The sequence below is a fragment of the Lemur catta genome, chromosome 19 (assembly GCF_020740605.2).
Source record: "Lemur catta isolate mLemCat1 chromosome 19, mLemCat1.pri, whole genome shotgun sequence".
NCBI classification, from domain to species: Eukaryota; Metazoa; Chordata; class Mammalia; order Primates; family Lemuridae; genus Lemur; species Lemur catta.
In genome coordinates this window covers 11,860,940-11,874,983 of record NC_059146.1, presented here as the reverse complement: position 1 = coordinate 11,874,983, position 14,044 = coordinate 11,860,940, and the positions used below count along the sequence as shown (strand labels likewise).

At 33.7% G+C, this 14,044-nt stretch overlaps 1 pseudogene; it reads right to left on the bottom strand.

Moving 5' to 3' along the window:
- Positions 1 to 6,451: 6,451 nt before the first annotated feature.
- Positions 6,452 to 9,340, bottom strand: LOC123624156 (annotated as a pseudogene).
- Positions 9,341 to 14,044: the final 4,704 nt, after the last annotated feature.

Here is a 14,044-nt window from a genome sequence, read left to right as displayed (position 1 = left end):
ATTATAGCAAATGATTTCTCTGCAAAAGAGAACGAGTGGAAGGGAGAAAGAATTCTTAGAAGAAGACAATTGTATTCTACTAAAAAAGATTTGTAGTATATATTTTAACTTTAAAAACAAATACTCAAATTATTAACTTTGCCATCTCTAAATAATGAAGAATCATCATCAAGTAGTAGTTGGGTCTCCAGGTAAAAGCGACATCATTATGAATATCTAACATATTTCAAAGACAATTTTGTTTTCAGTGAAAATTCCATTTATACAGCAAGATCATTTTTCCCAACTGAGTTCCGTCCACAGTAATATAAGTATTCTGTTAGACCTATTAGGAAGGTTCTCAATAAACATTAGAAATTGGCTTTGTTTTGCTGTTCTGAGACTAAGAAACTATTAAATAGTTAACTTACGAACGAGCTTTCATTGTGGCAGTGTCTTTAGGACAGACGTGGGAAACTTGCCACTTCACTCTAGGAGCGCACAGCAGCTGGGATGTCGAGGTTCACTGGAAGGATAAGAGCAGAATATCATTACAGAGCCCACAGTAACATCACTGACGATACAGTTGCTCCATCTCCATCTCAGGAGCACTGCGGTGTGCTAAGTTCCAAGTTCTCAAGTGTTTGATTTTTAAGCAGATGCTCTCCTGAGCCAAGTTTGTGCCAAGTTTTGCATAATGTCTTATGTTCCTTATCAGTACAACAACATGAAATATTTAATAGGAAGTTATCGCTGTGGCCAATATAAAAGATTAAATGGGCCTGTCAGTCTCTTTTCCTAAAAAGAACACATGATATTCAGAAAGAATAAAAAGAACAGTATCAGACATACAGATATGGATTCAGATCAAAACAGGATATTCTTTGTCTTCTATAGCTTGAGGGTTTTTCCCTGTCATTCTTATAGAGAATGAAACTATAAGAAGCTCAGTGAGTTTTTATGATGACAAAATTATTTTTCTTTTCAAAAGTAGAAAATGATATCACAAAACTTACCAAAATTCAAAATAGGAAACATGTTAATAGTTAGAACTTCATGATAAAATGGTAATTTTTAGAAAATGTATTTTGCCATGTTAGAATTCAAGATACTGCATTTAAATGTTAAAGAACAAAGCTATGGAATTCAATACAATAAAAATAACTTGAAAGTTTGCTGAATCTATAGGTCTGTGAAAATCACATTAACAGATGTTAAACATTTCATTAGAGAACTGAGATTCTAGACTTCAGCCTTAGTTTTTTCCCTTTTTCTTTTTCTTTATCTCATGCAAGGCAATGACAAACTGCATCAGAAAGCAATTGATCATTTGGACAGTGATTTGTCAAGACCCTTGGAGTTGTTTGTACTTTTTCATGGCAGATTAGAGAGAAGAAACAGCTGTTTTATCTAGGCAAACTGCTTAATTCTTTGAGACTGTTCCTGGCCGGCGTTGTGATGGTTAACCAATCCTGCTGCACTCTAGCTTAATATATAAGCCAATTCAGGGTAGATGTCTTGAATTACATTAACTGAATCATTTTATTTTAGTTAATTTCACTACATCTTATCTAGCCATTGTCTATTCTCTGCCCCTTTCTTTAAAAAGCACCTCGAGCACAACTACTACCACCAAGCCTTGGTCAAATTTTGGTCATTTTGTCTTATTAATGTAGCTGCTTTTCGGTCAGGCCCAACTCTACTCTATTGCCCTAACTTCACCATGGCTAAGGATTATTAGCCTTTAAATTATCTTAAGACTCCTTGGTGGCTCTCATTCCCTTCTTTGAGAATTGACTAAAATCTTAGTGTGCACCTCCAGGTTTTTTGCATAAATAATCCTCATCTAGAAAATGCCTTTCAGGGGGTAAAAAAGAGAAGCATCCTTGTTGACTCAGGAATCTTGCATTTGGACTCACTAAAATGAGAAAGCCAAACAGGTAATTGTTTGAAAATAAACATGATGTGTGTTGAATAAATGAAGCAGTATCTTCAAGGCTTGAAGAGAGTTACATGAAAGGAAAAGAAAACTGTATAATTGTATAAACAAACTAGGGAGTTGAACTTAGAGAATAAATGAATGGCACAGTTGTTGGGGTGGTCATCAAATGTTTCAATAGATGTGCCTTGAATGACCCAACAAGGACAAACGGTAGAAAGAATTCTTAATTAGAACTCCCCAAAAGAGGAAGATGGTTGCTTCGTAGATAAAAATCAATATAATTAGATTTATTCAGGCAGAACTTAGATGATAATATGTTGCAGAAGGAACAACTGCATTGGGTGGGATGTTAGACCAGACAATCTTTGATTCTGCGCTTCATACAGCTTCTGATTCAGAAGTGTTTATTCTGTTAAGTTCCTTTGGGACAAGGTCACATCTGTTTTATGGTCAAAACTATTTCTAGCCTTAGATTGTATATGGCTCTTTAGAGAGGTGGATTGTGAACTATTACGTTTTGTTTGCCCACAGTGACTATTTCAGTGTTCTGAATATATTAGAGACTCAATAAATATTTTATGGACTAATTGGCACATGAAATTTTGAAACAAATGTTGTTAAAAATGGAGCCAATAGGAATTCACAGCCTACTCAACATTGTCTCAGCAGATGTTTGGTCTTGAAGTGATGTGATCTGTCTAATCTGGCACCTTGGCACAAAAAGGTGTTTTCCACTCCAGGTGGCAATGCCTTGAAATAATCACAAATGACTGTTTCCCAGCAACGAAAGGAAGAGCCTCCTGCTGCACAGTCATTTTGTAAGTTCTTCTTATCAACAACAACAACAAAAAAAATGAAAGGAGATTAAGTGTACTTGTTGAGTTTAGCAGTTCCACTCCTTGCCCTTCCTGGTAATATATCATCAATTAAGAAACTACGGAAGAAAATTTATTTCAATAAGAACACTGTCAAAAAAATATATGCCACACAAATATGTATGAATATATATTGGAGTAATTATGAATAATAGCAGAATCTCATCACAGAGTAGTTGAAAGACAAAGACATTAGCCAATAATTCGATTCAAGTACTCTAGTTTATAGATTAATTGTGCACATTTCCGTCTAGCATAATTTATTATAAGTAAATAGATCATTGGATTTTCTGAAGAAAGCTACTGATAATATTTCAATCTATAAAATTTCAGTCCACACGTGACTATATACATTAAAAGATATAGCAGATTCCAACTCCAGAAATTTTGTGCTTTATAAAATCAAGTTATAGAATTCTCATCTGCAATTGATCAGTCTATGATTATTCAATATGGAGGCATAACTGAGAATAATAGAAAACGATTCACCTAACTATGGAGCTAAAAGGCAGATGGACAGGTAGAGAGAGAACTGCTCGGTGGAGTGCAGTGGTTAAGAGCACACACTGGAGAACCAGCCTAACTGGATTTGCATCTCAGGTGCTACTGCTTATTACCTGTATAACTTTGGGCAAAGTATTTAACAATTCTATAGGTTCATTTCTTCATATGCAAATGATGATGGTGGTACCTACTTTCTAAGGTTTTTTTCAATTAATTAGTATGTACAAATTGCTTAGAATGGGACTTGGTGAAAAATAAGTTTTAGGTCACCTTTTGTATTCCAACTTCTAAACACAATTTACATTTACATAATTTTTGGTAAATTAATAGTTGCTTCCACCAAAAATTACAGTCAGAAAAAGCCTGAAAGATTGTCATTGGAATTGGGTAGATCCAGCCACCACTTTCTTCTCTATGTCCCACTGAATAGTGAATAAATAACTGATATTGAAAAAAAAAATGCATGGCTATTACTAATGCAATGTATTTTTTTACATTGTGATTGATAATAAGAAAGATGATAATAGAATCTATCATATGCAGCAGCAAAAATGTAATAGGATAACACTAAGTGTAGTTCAACTCCAACATATGGGGTATTAAATTAATTTTTTTTCACATCCTTTAAGGCAAACAGCTCTCTAGAGAATAACTTTTTTACACAAGCATAATGGAAACAGAGGATGCATACATAGCTTCAAAAACATAGAGGCAGGCGGATATCCTGCTTTTGATTTGAGCAACTAATGATGAATCAATGAAAGTGAAAATAAAAAGAGAGTTTATAACCTCTGCATTTGAATGAAAAGATACATAGTGCTAAAGTCTATTCAGCCTACTCTACCACCTTCTGCTTCTTCACATCACAGAGCTCTGGGATTAGACCAGGCCTATAGAAAAAGAAAGCGTTTCTTTCTTCCAGTTACTGTGGTAAATCTACTGAAAACTTCTGAAATTAACACCCCCTACCAGACAATGCATAGTCTTTTCCACCTGCAGAGAAAGAGCATACTGGGCAAAGAGCAAAACATTGTGAAGCCTGTGCAGTGTTCAATGAAGCTTTCCTTCCTAGAGGAAATTTGAATATAGGAAGAAATTTTACAAAGACAGTAGCTGAGACTTATGCATTGTTTAACAGTCTTTGTCACTTTTTCTTTGTGGTTTCATACACCCTTGGAAGAAGTAATGTAGCAGCATCTGGTAACGAGTTTCAAAAGGTGTAAAAGTGCTAGTCATTTAGATGCCAATTAGAAATTTACCTGGATAAAACTTATTCCTTTAATTTTTACTATTCTTGCGAGATTTGTATATCAGAGACAGTTATTAACTATAAAATTTACCATACATTTCTATAAGCTTGTAATCAGATGACATACGTTTAGGTTAGACCATGTTGCTCATACCTCTCATGATGTTACACTAAACATTTTGTGACTGATCAAAAGATAAAGAGTATATATGCTATTGTCAGATTGTTTCATAATGGAGGAAGAAGTGGAAATTGGAGAATCACAGAACCTCCAAACTAAAGAGATCTATAATACATATTTTAATGTTCAAGAAGTGAGAATTGTGCTTTATGAAAGGCATTGATTTTTCTTTTCCAAATACTGACAGTAATATTTAGTATGAAGCTGAAATAAATTTAACAAATATTAATTGATCCTGTCTTACCTACTTGGACTTTTGCAAGATGGTACATGTCATGGAAAATGTAAATTGAATAATACATATTCTCTGATCTTGAAACACTGACATCAAAGACAAAAAAACCCAAAAGCAATAAAACAAGGTAGGAAGTGATATATGCTATTGAATGGATTTTTCTAAATATCTATTTCTGGCCATATGAAAAAAAGAGAAAATAATTTCACCTGAAGTATGGAAGAACCACAGAATTTCAGTGAGGAGGTGGAGTTTGAGATGAATCTCGCAAGGTAGCAAAACATATACTGGGGAAAAGAATCCTTATTCAGTAAACGATGCTGGGAAAATTGGATAGCCACGTGTAGAAGACTGAAACAGGATTTGTACCTCTCACTTCTCAAAAAAATCAACTCACAGTGAAGGCATGAAAGTATAAGAATTCTAGAAGAAAATGTTGGAAAAACTCTTACAGACATTGGCCTAGGGAAAGACATTATGAAGAATACTCCAAAGGCAATCACAGCAACAACAAAAATAAGTAAATGGGACTTGATCAAAATGTGACTTTTAACCTGAAGTTTTTGATCTTTTTTCTAAGTATGTTTTTTTTCATTAAGATCACATTGAATATGGAAGTTTAAATCCTGCTTTCTCATTCAACATTATGGCATGTTGAAGAAATATTTTTTCCATATTGCTGAAAATTATTTTTGTTATGGTGTATGCAGTTCCATCCCATGATAGTATAAAGAAATTCATTTACCTCTCCCCTTACTGGGATGATATTTTATCAATCATAATAGAAGAATAAGTGAATTTGTGTGTGTGTGTGTGTTGAAATCTAGTTTTATTAAAATTATTTGGCAATTTTGGTAGCAGTACAAAATCTGTGACTATGAACAGCAAACACAGACATGAGTTTGTTTTGGTTTGTTGTAGGTTTAGAACATGTACTTTTCTAAATCTTCTGCCCTTCATTTCATTACCAAATGGCAAAATGCCTTAAGTTCCTCTATTATTTATAGAAAGGGAATTTATAAAATAAGGTTGAAAAAATATCCACAGATTTGAAAAAATAACTATTAAAAACATCCAGAGTACATTAAAGACAACTACATTTAGTCCTTCAGGTAACAAAGCAGGCATTTGGTGTTTGTGGTTACTTGTTTTCACTTATTGCTAATTACAGTTCAGAGAGCAAAAGTGTTTCCAAAAGTTATTAAGAAACCCTCACAGACACTCCAAGTATGGTTTCAATGAAATTAGAGGATAGAACCAGGACAGCACTTAATTTGGCCTTTAAAAATCACAATACTTATTTCTTTAATGTGATTTTTCTTCTGCAGTAGCTCAGGGCACCATTTGCTTACCTAATGCCTTATAATAGCATCTGCCTTACAGCAGCTGTAAACATGGCTTATTGAAGTTTATCACTGGGTGGCTTTCCTGTCCAAGGCAAATGTACAGCGGACCTTAAGGTAAAAATCTCAGGATTTGGTGTTGCTTAGTTGTTCTCCGGTGAACCTGAAGTTGTAAATGAAATTCTGATTCCACATTTGTCATGGAATGTCCTGGTGACTTTGTTTTTATGTCCTGTTCTTTGATCAAAGTCATGGGAAGTATCGAAAGGTGAACTGTACAAGTAAATGCTCGCTGCAGGTTCTGTACGGCTGATGTTCTCCACTGGATATGTCAGCCAATGGAGGCATTGATGTAGGCACAGTGGTTTTCCCTCAAGATTCTTTCAGACTTCTTGGTCATATCGTTGGAGTTTTTTCTCAGGCCAGGCAAATGTCTCCTTTAGATTTCCCTGTCTCATCTTCAGAGAACAGCAGGAGTCGGTGTGATCATGACTACTGGTGCCATGCCCTTCACCCTAACATAGAATGATTGGATAAAATTTTCCATATCCTCGATCGACAAGATTCCAAGGATACCTGGACAGATGGAACTTGGCGTGCACTGCCCGCTTGGCAGAGTCACTTTTGCAGGCGTCCCTCAGGGCTTGCACCTCCTCTACATTGATCTCCTGTCTGGCGAAGCTGGTGCAGGATGCGGCTCAGATGGGCGGAGTCTGTGGCTTTAGCACCTTGGTCAGCTCCAACCCGCAGGGCCCTGGCGCTCACGTCTCGCTGCTGGGCTGCAGTGGAGATGGGCCAGCCAAGGTGCGGGCGCAGGACCTCAGTGCCCAGATGCATGGGAACCCTCGCAAAGATACCAGGAGACCCGCCCCTGGCAGCATGTGGACGTGGGCTCGCTAAGGGAACGGTGCGCACACAAATTAGAACCAAATCACGCAACCTAAGCAAGAATTAGTATAGTGTGGTGCAAAAGAGCAGAAACTGGGGGTCATAGTGTAACAGAGGGTTGAGTATGTCTGCTTTCAGATCATGATGCCAGCATTCAAATCTCGCCTCCACTAAGGAGAAGTTAAGTGCTTTTGGGAAAACTACAAAACCATTATACGAATCATTTCTTAATTCTAAAATAAAATATTATGGATAAGAAACTTTGTTCATTCATAGTCATCTCCATGATAATCATTTATTATGTTTCTCTAAAAGCTTGGAATAGACCACTGAATAGAAAAAATCCCTACTCTTGTGGAATTTAGATTCTGAAGGTGGATATAGACAATCATAATGAATAAATAAATTATATGGTATGTTAGAAGCTGATGGGTAGTATGGAAAAGAGAAAAATGTATATCAGAGTAAGAGGAATCAAGAGTTCTGGGGAGGCACAATTTTAAACAGGATTGTCACAGTAGGTCTCATTGAGAGGGAGAAAATGAGGCAAAACGTTGATGGAAATAGGAATTAATCATGCTGATTTCTGGAAGAAGAATCTTTTAGGCAGATGACACAGCTGGAATAAAGAAGAAGAGAGTTTGAGGAAAGGCAAGGAGACCAGCATGGTGAGACTATAGAGGTAGAGTGAATGAGAGGGGAGGGATTCTATAGGATTTTTCTGGCAATGCAAGGACATTGGCTTTGTGTGGAATAGAACAGTGAGTCTTCGGTAAGTCTGTGCAGTGAGGTGAGACATTTGACATCTGTTTTAACAGCATCTCTTTGCTTGTTGTGTGGAGACTAGACTGTAAGGAGGGCGTGAGTGGAATCCAGAAGTCCTTAAAGAAGCTGTAACAGTAACCCAGACGGGAGATGACGGCGAATCAGTTCAGAATGATGGTGATGGGGGCTACTGAGATGTGGCTGGATTCTAAATCAACTTTCAGTGCAGTTGAAATGTGGTACCACGTTGTAGGTTGAGCACACAGAGCCTGTTAGTAAAGTTCGATAAAAAGTTGTTTTTCTTTTTGGCATTCTAATGTGTATATCTCCCAAATCAGTTGGACCTTAGGGATACAACTTCTCTGCCAGAGTTTTGTAAACACTCTATGTAAATAAGGTAAAAATATTATCTTATTGACTAGTGCTGTTTGGGATATTATGAATATATTTAATAAATGTTAGTTCCGTTAAGTGCTACTAATGGAGAGCTTAATTTCAGATGCCCCCAAATGGCAGACTCAATACATGGCATCTAAATATGACTCCAGTAAGAAAGTGTGACACCTAGTGAGGCCTCAAAATGTCAGTTGAACAGACAACTCGAAGTTGCACCACTGAGACAAATGACCCCAATCTGAAAATACCGGTGACATTCACTCTTAAAATAATGATGCCCAAAGTCCCTGGCATGTTTCATTTAAAAAAAATACTTTTTATTAAATATTGAAACGCTTACACCATATTTTCCTATTTTTTTGTTAGTAACAAAAATGATTTTGTTCATTGTATCAATTATTTTAACTTTAAAATGTTTGTAGAACAGTTTGACCTGAGTGTGAAAAGACAACAACTGAGCGAGCTGGGACATTAAAAGTAAAGTTTTTGATGCTCGCTGAATTGTTTACCTCCAACAGAAGAATTTTTCTACAGAGAACTATTGTGAGATGATAGTCTTCATTGGTCTGATGTAATAATGGAAATCTCAAAATTTAATGGCAAACTTTATGAGATCTAAGCTAAGGCTATCGGTCTGTCAAGTGTTATAAAGTCTTGTAATGACTAATAACTCTGTAATATGCACTAGATCCAAATGTCCAATGGAAAGTAAATTATTTTCATAACATGACTCATCCGTTGTCCTCCCCTATTGATTCTTCTTCCTCAATAAGATACTTTTAGATAAAAGACAATAAAAATAAGATAAAGAGAATGCCAGAAAGGCAAAATAAGTTTTGAAATTTTATATAGTGGTAAATGCTACTGTATTATAAAGAGATTAGTGATTCTGAGCTATGAAACTAACAATATCAAGCAGGCCTAATAAAAAGAGTTTCCTTTTCTTGAATACTTACTATGTAGTAGACGGCTGCTAGCGACATTACATGCATTATTCAATTTCATTAAAAAGAAACTTACATTAGCACCCCCTTTTGGATTTCTTTTTCTCATTCTGTAAAATGCAGAAAGAAAAATTACTAAATGATTATTATATATAAATATTAATGTCCATATCGATTATTACAATAGATAATTTTAAAATCAAGATTTGACCACCTTTTATTCTGCTTCTAACACTTATATCTTTGACAGTGTTTTATTCTGCCTTTCTATTATGTAAACTCTTAGTAATTTTTGATAGCTGATTATTCTTATTTGGGATACTTAATGAGCTGCTTTTTTTGCCTAGTAACAACTATGTAGTTTATAGCTCGTTAGCACCTTAAGCTGAAATTTGGAAAGAGAACTACAACATTATGAAGCATAAATTTTAATTTTGTACAGGACTTGGAATGAATGAACATGAAAACTAATTGCTGACTTAAGATCTCTGGCTTTTATCTAATGTTTTATTTTAATTTTTGAATTATAGGTGGAGCTTAATTTTCTATCCTCTTCTTTTCCTTCCATAGCCATAGAAAAATTTTGAATTGTTGGGGCTAGATTTTTCCTACATGTATCAGTTTTTTGGCTTTCTATAAATCTCACTCATCCATACCCCCCAAAAGATAACAAACATTATTTTCCCTTTCACATATTAGCTTATAGTTTAGCATGTTTTATTCATAAACTCACAATATAATATTTCATATTATTAATTATTGGCATTGAAAATAAACCTACATTAATTTTTGGTATTTATGAATGAAATAAGTAAAAGATTATATTTATATTTTTAGTATCAAACATATATAACTCTAAGGATAATTTGGATTTTTGAAACTCTCTGAACTCTCTTTAATACAAGCAACATTGAATAGCATGTGATACCTCCAATATAATTGCTCTAGCTTGCATAAACCAGTATTACGTTTTTATGATCCACATGAGTAAACACAATATACACTTTCTATGTTAGCAATTAAGAGCTTTAAATTCATGCTTCTCGCAGCATAAGCATGATGAACCACTTTATTTTACTTTACATTCTATGCATGGGGTAAGTTAAGTGTTTCATGTTGTGACTAATATATTATTTTCTGTTGCAAATATAGATAGGCAAACAGTTGAACAAAGTAAGAAATTTAGATTATGCTTTGAGAATTATTGCCACAGATTATTTCCAACTTCAGTTTACTTCACTCGTTTTTGTTTTCATCTAAAAGGGTCTTGTAATTATAAACATGCAGAAAAAATGTAAAATCCAAGTTTATATTGTTAGATTTCTCATTATGATACCATTTCAGAAAGTTGGAATGGATCTTAAGATAGCCATACTAATGTTTCATAGCAATCAAATTTTTCTTTTCTAAAATTACTTGAAATCTTTTTCACAATGGTGAATATTATTAGTGTACTTGGCATGTTAATAACAATGTAGGTGTCTTCACATTATTATATGTAAGTGGAGATAATCTCACACGGACAATAATAACACAGTTTGACAAATTTTTACATACTGTTACATCATTGATGCGACATATACACATTTATGCAAGTTAGCCACTTAAATTTTACTTTTAAAATAATATTTAATATTCTATATAACTAGTGGATTTTTGTCAATGTTTTGCCTGAATTGGTAAAAAAAATATCAATGTCAGCTTTACCTGTTATATTAACTTGAAAAAATCAAGAGAGGCGGTAATGAGAGTTATGAAAGAGAGTGAATCTTTTGAGCAAGCAAGTAGACGGAGAAAAAAGACAAAGTTCAAGGTTTAGGAAATAAGAGAAGTAAAAGGAAACTAGAAAAAAAATAAGAGATGAATAAAGAAAACCACAGCAGCACAGTGTCTTTAGTAAAACAAAAACCTAAATATTCTTAATCAAATGTGTAAATAAGAACCCATTGGTAAGTATTTTGATATAAAATTCAGTACTTCTACATTGAAACTAAACATGCTCAAAAATACTAGGGATATTGTATGGTTTTAGGCAGTATTTAATAATTTTGAATTAAATTAAAGATAATGGATTTATTAGAATCAAAGTCTTTTTTTTATAAAGACTTATTCGCCATTTTGTTATTGTAACTTCTTCAACAAAAGAAGAGTTACCTTGTCATTCTGAGTACATTTTCAAGTGAAAAAATCAATCGAGCTATAAAGAGTGAAATGTAAAGTACTTAGCAAGTGCTTCCAAGATGAAGATAGTGGTCAATTAAGATCCTAACTAGTATGTAGAGAAGTTCTTATACTCCGGTGAGCATATTGTTATTTTTCATGGGCATATAAAATTTTAGACTACATAATGCTTACATTTTTAAAGTTGTTATTTTATATTTACTAACATTTCCAGTAAAATACATACAAATCTTTTGTACTATATATTCATAAATTATGTTCACACCCCCCATAATATGCTGAAATTAAAAAAAAAACAGTAGCTGCTAGCTACTACAAAGATGCCATGAGGGGAAAGTATGTGGCATGAGATGTAATGACATCAATTATTTTATGAAGGTAAAATTAATATTTGGACATTTACTTCTTGTTGGGAATATTCTACTGTTATTTTTAAGAAGATTGGCTTAATTTAAACATATTTATAATTTAATTTAAAACTTTCTTGTCAATACAAATGCCTTTCAAAAAGAAAATATTTTCTATTACCCTAACTAGATAAGAGAAATCTGAATTATACAATTTTAATAACCTCTTGAATTGAATTGAATTGAATTAATTTCTGTTAGGTTGGCCATTAGGTTAAACTAATAAAATTATATTTCATATATACTAGTTTTTTCCGTAAGGCACAGAGTCTGGATAATGTGAAAGATCCTCCTTCTAGAAGTTATGTATCCAGTCTACTTATAATAGGGAGTCTTTTTACTGTTGGTAATTTTCCTTGTGGAAACATCAGTTAACTGTCTCTGATAAATCTACTTAGAAGCGGTGAGACACTTGAAATCTCAAACTTCTTAAAAAGTTTGATAGGTGTCCATTAATCATTATAAGCTACAGATGTATTAAAATTTATCACTCTTTCAGAGCTCTTCTGTCAATTTGGAACCAGTCCAGGGTGGGCCCTTTTCACATAAAATGGAATGTAACAGACATGCACATAGACCCATTTCAATTCTATCTGTCTCATCACAATGACTTGAAAAATGTATTCAATAAATTGTATTCACAGATTTATGACCACCAGATCCTTCCATTCTTGTCCATATCTAAAACCAGATATTTTGCCAAGCCAGGCTTTTCTAATGCTTTCAGTGCTATGTATAAAGCAATATTTGAGTGAGGCATTCACAGTAACAAATAAAGAATATCAAGTAAGCTTGATGTACCCCTTTTTATTTCAAAATATCATGACTTCCAACTGCCTTACAGATGGTCTCAGGAATGTGTCTAAAAGGTGAACTGAATTAAAAAACTCAGCTTAAAAGAGACAAAAAGTAACTCATCTCAGGAATTGTATTGTTGACAGGTCGTTATTTTATATTTGCATAATCGATAGTGTTTTATTTCCTATGATCTCCAGATCCAGCTTTTTATTTTCTCCAGTTTCTCTGGCAAAGAAAGAAATATATTCTTATTTTTATGCACAAAGAGCTTTGTAGCTTTTATCAACACGTTTATATTTCCCCCATCCCAATATCAACCATATTTAAAACTTCCTTGACACAAAAGTAAAGAAGCAGTGGAGGCTTTCTAATCCCTCCCTTTTTACAGACTTGGGTGAAAAAGAAGCAGCCTATTAAATCCTGAAATTTAAATTCTTATCCACATGTGAAGTGGGGACTCATGGTAATTTGAATTTCTACAAAAATAATAAAGAACATGTAACTTTTCCTATACCTCAATATTGTAATAGCATAACCATCAAATCCTCTATAGTAGATCCAGTCCATGCAGAGCAGATTAGCATCTAGAGGACTGGATCAAATTTGGACATCTGGTATGGAGCCCACAAAAAATTAAAAAAAAAATAAAGTAAGAATGTACCCTGCATATCAGAATTTGCTTTCTCATGGAACATCTCTATAGCATGATATCAATACTGCTGGTTTAGTTCAAGTTCTAGACAAAAAAGATAATAAAGGAATGTAGGCAAATGTATATAACTACCAGAAAACTAACACTAATATTTAATTATGGAAGTGTTATGAAAAATAAACTGGAATCTTAATTGTTAAGTATCTCATCATTTTGTAAAAATGTGTTTCAGGGCAAATTTCAGTTATGTATAGAGAGAAATATTCTACATAGTATAAAAACCCTGGTTAAATGAAGTTTTCATTATTAGCATACTTGACGGTACACAGGACCAAAAGATGCCATAATTTATCAGAACGGTTAAATGAGCTTCAAATTACTGCTTTATTTACAAAGAAATTAATTTAAAATCAACAGAATCCTATGTGGCACCCATGCATATTGATTATTGTGAATTTTGTTTGTTTGAAAAATTATCATATAAAGCTCTATTACCAGTACTGATTAAGTCTCCTTTTCTTTATGCAAAGTTGAGTTATACGCCATGAATTTAGTATATAATCCTATATTGCACTCCATTCCAAATAGCCCACTACTAGTATAAAATTAACAGACAGTACCAAAGAGCAACACTTTTAAATTTATTTGTTAATAAAACGAATGTACCTATGTTTTCTCATGTAGATTTTTTCCTGCTGTTATGAA